Source organism: Frankliniella occidentalis, unplaced genomic scaffold (assembly GCF_000697945.3).
Source record: "Frankliniella occidentalis isolate FOCC.00 unplaced genomic scaffold, Focc_3.1 Scaffold51, whole genome shotgun sequence".
Lineage (NCBI taxonomy): Eukaryota > Metazoa > Arthropoda > Insecta > Thysanoptera > Thripidae > Frankliniella > Frankliniella occidentalis.
Window position 1 is genome coordinate 40,085 of NW_026267181.1, and position 5,533 is coordinate 45,617.

Genomic DNA, 5,533 nt, shown 5'->3' on the forward strand with positions numbered 1-5,533 from the left:
CGGCGAAGATGGCAATTTATTTCCATTTCTACGAAACACAAACGAATATACACTCTATCAACGACGCTGTAATCATGGTTTCGATCAAAATAAATCATTCCTCGACGTTCCCAATTCTGCCCGTTTCCTTTCGTTCGCCAGCTAACTTCCGATTTGCGACGAGCTGCGCGCTGCATTCACTCGACCGAGGCTAGCTGGCGCCTAGCGTCGCCGTGCTCTGTCATTCAAAGCCAATCATTTCATTTGACAACTTTTCAATCTCGTTTCGAATCTTGCGCTTGAAATCGTGTGCGTGTGTGTGATATGTCTGCGTCGGTATCGGGTGCGCGTGGGCCGCCACCGCTGAGAAAACGATGACGGAATGACAAGTCGAAGCCGCAACAAGCCCACAGCAGCAAGCAAACGTGTGTGTCCGTGGTCGTCCCGCCCTTGCCGTCGCCAACGCCATCGTCGAGCTCATTCTCAAGTGAGTCCCAAGACCATGACGTCGTTGCCGATTTGCTCGCCAAGCTGGAGTTGAAGCAGTATATCACCATCCCGAAGGTGTTCAAGAACTACAAAAAGGAAGCCTAGTGAAGTGTGGACGACGTTCCACGTCGTTGTGGACAAGGACACGCTCTTGGAGGTGGGGGCGGACCAGTGCATCACGTGTCATGCCCTGCTGGTGTACAATAGTGGCAGCGGCGGGCCGTCCCCCCTCAAGAAGCACCACGACGGCTACTGCTCCGCTCAGCTCGCTGCCGGGTCCAACACTGGAAAAACTGACGTTACCGAGGTAACGTTTCTTGACGCGACCACACCAGGTAACGTTTGGTGATGCAACCAGTTTGTGATGGCCCTATCCTTTTGCATGGGGTAGGTCGCATCAGGAAACGTCACCGGTCTTGGTCACATGATGAAACGTTACCATGGTAACCGAGGGGGCCGCCACTCCTGAAATCATGTGCACGCCCTCCCTGAAATCCTCCCGAAATCATTTGAAATCCACCTGCAATCATGAAATCATGCGTAATCTGCCAGCAAATTTTAGTCTGAAATCCTTAGAAGGTCATGTAAAAACCGCCGGAATAACGTAAAATCCGCTGGAATCTTGTGAAATCCGCCGAAATCTGGTAAAATCCGCTGAAATTATCTGCACTGGTAAAACAAGTGTGCAATATTTGCACACCAAACGTGTGCAAGTTGTGATTTAGCACATTACATGGTGTTTAACTCAAGTTGCACACTTTCGTGGTGTGCAAATTTTAGACGTTTTGTAAACGTTTAAATTCTGCACACTTGGACACACACAGTTCTATGTTGTTCATAGGGAACCATATGGTGTGCAGCTGCTATACGTTTCGGAAGTGTCGAAAGTTTAAACATCAACTGACGTATAACATAGTTAGACACCACAAAGTGTCGAGAAAATGCACACGCACACTTAAACTTATACGTCAATTGACGTGCAAAATTAAACACTTGTTTTACCAGTGTGTAATCCTTCAAATCAGACATAATCTGCCGGCAGGTTGTAGCGTGAAATCTTCTAAAATAATATGCGAAATCCGTGAAATCATATGAAATCACGCAATCTTCGCAATCATGTGTGCATCGAAAGAGAGAGTGGTGGCCCCCTCGATGGTAACATTAGTTTTTCCAGTGAACACGCCGTACCGTCCGGTGCCGGGTGGGCTGCGCGACGTGTTTATCGACAAGGTGGCCGACACGTGCGCGCTCACCAAGAGGTCGTTCGACATGCTGACCTGCGACGCCGTGGTGGACATGGTGCAGACGGCCGTCGACATCGCGGCGCGGTGCAAGGGCCGCGTGGACGTGCGCGCGCTCATGTCGAGCCGCACCGCCGTCATGGGGCACATCAACACCAAGACCGACGAGGCGACGGCGGAGTAGGTGCCCCGTGTTCGAGCGGCGATTCGCGAGAAGAGGTGACAGGGGTCGACGGACATGTGGACCGACGACAACTCCAAGAACCACTTCATCGCGGTCACCGTCTCGTTTACTAACGAGGGAGGGGACGCGTCGTATTTGTTTGTAGTTTATTTTCTGCCTCTACTACTTCCTTGGCCCATCTGTTTGTCACTACACAGCGGGTGGATACCAAAACATGTATGTTCTAGTTCAAATCTGTTATCCTCACAGGTTTTGTGTGCCTCCTGCGTACTCTGACGCGTTCATCTGGATGTTGAGGAACCACCCAATACCTGATGAACAGAAGGGTTTAGTGTGTCAGTTGTTTCACAACGACCTGTGGATCTCTCCGAGAAGTGTTGTAGCCTGTAGCATCCCTGTTTACTCAGTAAGTTCATCCTCTTCATTGAGGTGTGTCATCTTCCTTATGTTTTGTCTGATTAATTAATTGTTTGTTTTGGTGCGACAGATTGTTCAACGTCTTGGTGATATTGTGTATCTGATGCCTAATACTATTCATTGGGGATTCAATGAAGGCTTCAACATGAATGAGGCATGTAATTTTGCCTCTAAAGCATGGGTTCTTCCTGCCATGCTTTCTAACCAGAGGTGCCATTGCTAAGGTTCAATGATTATGATCTTCAGTAACCTATTGACGTTGTTGTCCTGGATTGATGTTAAGTGTTTGCCGTTCCTGCTCTTTCTCTCTCTGTTATAGCAATAAAAATTGGGCATGCCGATTTGAGATCAGGGATGTTTTGGTTTCGCATGGAGCTTCTGCCAGACATCCCAAGTTTTGGTCCAGTGGTGAAACCATTTTTATTGCACATGATTTAAATGCCTCTCAACGCCACGCCATGCTCACCGCGCCATTCTCACCACGCCACGCTCGTCGCGCCACGTCACGATTGCCACGCCATGCTCGCTGCGCTCAATACCGCGTTCAAAGCCGCTTTCAATGCCACGCCAAGCCGCCCCTGCCGCCCCCCAAAGGGATAGGAAAAATTCCAAAAGAGCTCAAGAGATCACAAAAGCAATGGCGATATGGCTTTGTAAAGGCTTGCATGCATACTCAAAAGTTAATGAACCTGGTTTTCGGTACCTACTGTGGAAAATTAAACCAAGGTATGTCATTCCAAATGGAACAACTTTCTCCAGAAATATCATACCAAAATTATTCCAGACAGAGAAAGAAAAAACTGACTTATTTTAATAATAATTGGAAATATATTGAGTCACTAACAATTACAACTGACGGCTGGTCTTCAAGGGCTCAAGATCCTTTCTTCTACTTTGCAATTTATTGTCAGCAAGGCTGAAGAAAATGAGGATATATTTGTTTTAATTCACCTTACTCTTGACCTAATCCCTTTCACAGGATCTCACTTGCTGTGTCCAAGCTCTTAAACATTATTTGCAGTACAAACGCAAGTATCTCCATAACTGGAGATGCGAGGAGATGAAATTATGGTAATTGGCTGCCAAGGGAACCCCGCCAAGTGGAAATTCCCGATTTTCATTCTACTTTGGGAAAAGCCCCGGCGGGTCCAGGCACCGCAACTTGACCTTCCTTTCGAACTCAATCAGCGAGAACATACCCCGCATGTGCTTCATTTCGACGGTTCCAACCCATAATATGAGATTGGCTCACGCTACGAAAAAGTGATTGCCACAGAAAATATTCATCATGATAATAAGAACAAATCTTACTTGTCACATTCTTCTGTTTGAATCTCAGTTGTCGGCGTACGGGCGAAATAAGTGATCCCCACCCCTGTCTGGGAATCGGTATACAAGTTTTTCCCTGCCTACAAAGCTACCATGGCCGGCCAAGAACAGCAAAAAATGGAGCTGCTAGCGTCACAGCCCAACTACACTCTGTCTTGGCAGACGATGTGGACAACGCTCGTCGCCGAAGGATGGCTGATGGACGACATCGTCAACACCCCTCTTCAACTTGAAGACAAATTGTTAACAATTGAGGTTATGGTTTTGACCCTCAGACCCAATTACATGTAACGGGTATCAAGCTTGCCATTGATGGTCTAGCTCAACTGTTTTTACTAAATGTTGACCAGAATAATCCGCTGGGACAGCTTGCGGTTCTTATAGGCACGGGGGTCCCCGCCCCCCTCCCTTCAAGGGATGTCACGTGATAAGCAACACCATCAACTCAGGTGGAAAAGTGGTTGCCTACCATAAATTATCATAAATTCGGGACAAAACCACCCCACATCGCCTAAATGGTAAGAGCAAGGGCCAAAAGGACGAAATTTTAGCCCAAAGGGTCCTCACTCGGCGAGTCACCCTTTAGATAAAGAATTTCTAGAACCCCTAAATTGAATCATATTCTAAGGCGTCTAGCTCCTCAGGAAGGGCTCGACTGACCCTTTTTTTAATTTTCTTATCTGGTAGTATGGTCCTTAAGCTTTTCAAATCATATAACGAAAACATGTTACGATTTTTTCTTCCCAAAAAACCAAAAGATCTTAGGAAGGCCTGCAAACGTTTTGGGGCTTCAATATCTACCATACGGCCCAAACACTGAAGTTTTACCCCTTTTTGGAAACCTTAGACAATTTCCTGCCAGAATATGACTTTCATTTACCTCTGGGTTCCATACAGCAAGAGAAAGCGCAATTTTTCAATCTAAACCTCATTTTAGTACGAAAAGTGACTAAAATCTTCTAAAAATCATACCTCCGCCAATAAATTTTTGGGGGGGTTGTGCTTATGGTTTTTCACTAACATTGATGAGTAGATTAAGTGAAAAAGTTGTGGCTGAAGTTGTAGACGGTCGATGTAAACCGTTAGTGATCTAATTTGATCTTCCTCTCAGCTGATATGATTTGTGGCGAAGGGTACAAAATGCTGGCAAGTACAAATGTTGACACTACTTCTGTCGATGTTTATATTAAAACAGATAATCACTCAAAAATGCTTGCTGCATTTGAGCAACCCACATTCTCAGAGAAGAAAAACCCTGGACTCACCTTAAGTGTGTGGATCACAGGCTGCAGATAGCTGTTGGAGATGCTCGTAAAGCAATAGGTGTTAACACTATAATAGAAAAAGTAATTGCTATTGATAATAGGTACAGCTGCAGTAATACTGCAAGAGAAAATTTGCATAAGATACAAGTAGAGAGTGGCACAGTACAACATGAACTAAAGCAAAATGTAGTCACTAGATGGAATTCTGAGTTTCTCGTGATGCAAAGATTTTTGGAACAAAAAGTACCAATTACAATAGAACTTTTAGTTTTTGGTGCTGCAGAATATCTTGGAATTGCTGCTACAGAGGTCCAAAGTGAAAAAGACAACTCTGTTGGCGGTAACACAGTCACTTCCAAGAGAACTAATTTAATTCCACAGAATGTGAGGGAAATTTTATTTTTGCACCGAAGTCTAGTTATTCCTGCAGTTCCCGACAAGAACAAGAACGATTCTTCCCCATTCTACAATGTAGAATGAATAGAGAATGATGATCTCTCCCCTCTCCTGTTCTTTCTAGACCTCAGATCTTTTTTTTATCTTGTGTATCTCTTTAATTTTATTGTTTAAGACTGAAGACTGAGATGTTTCCCTTAATTTAATTTAAGGTAGGACCCTAGTGAAAAAAT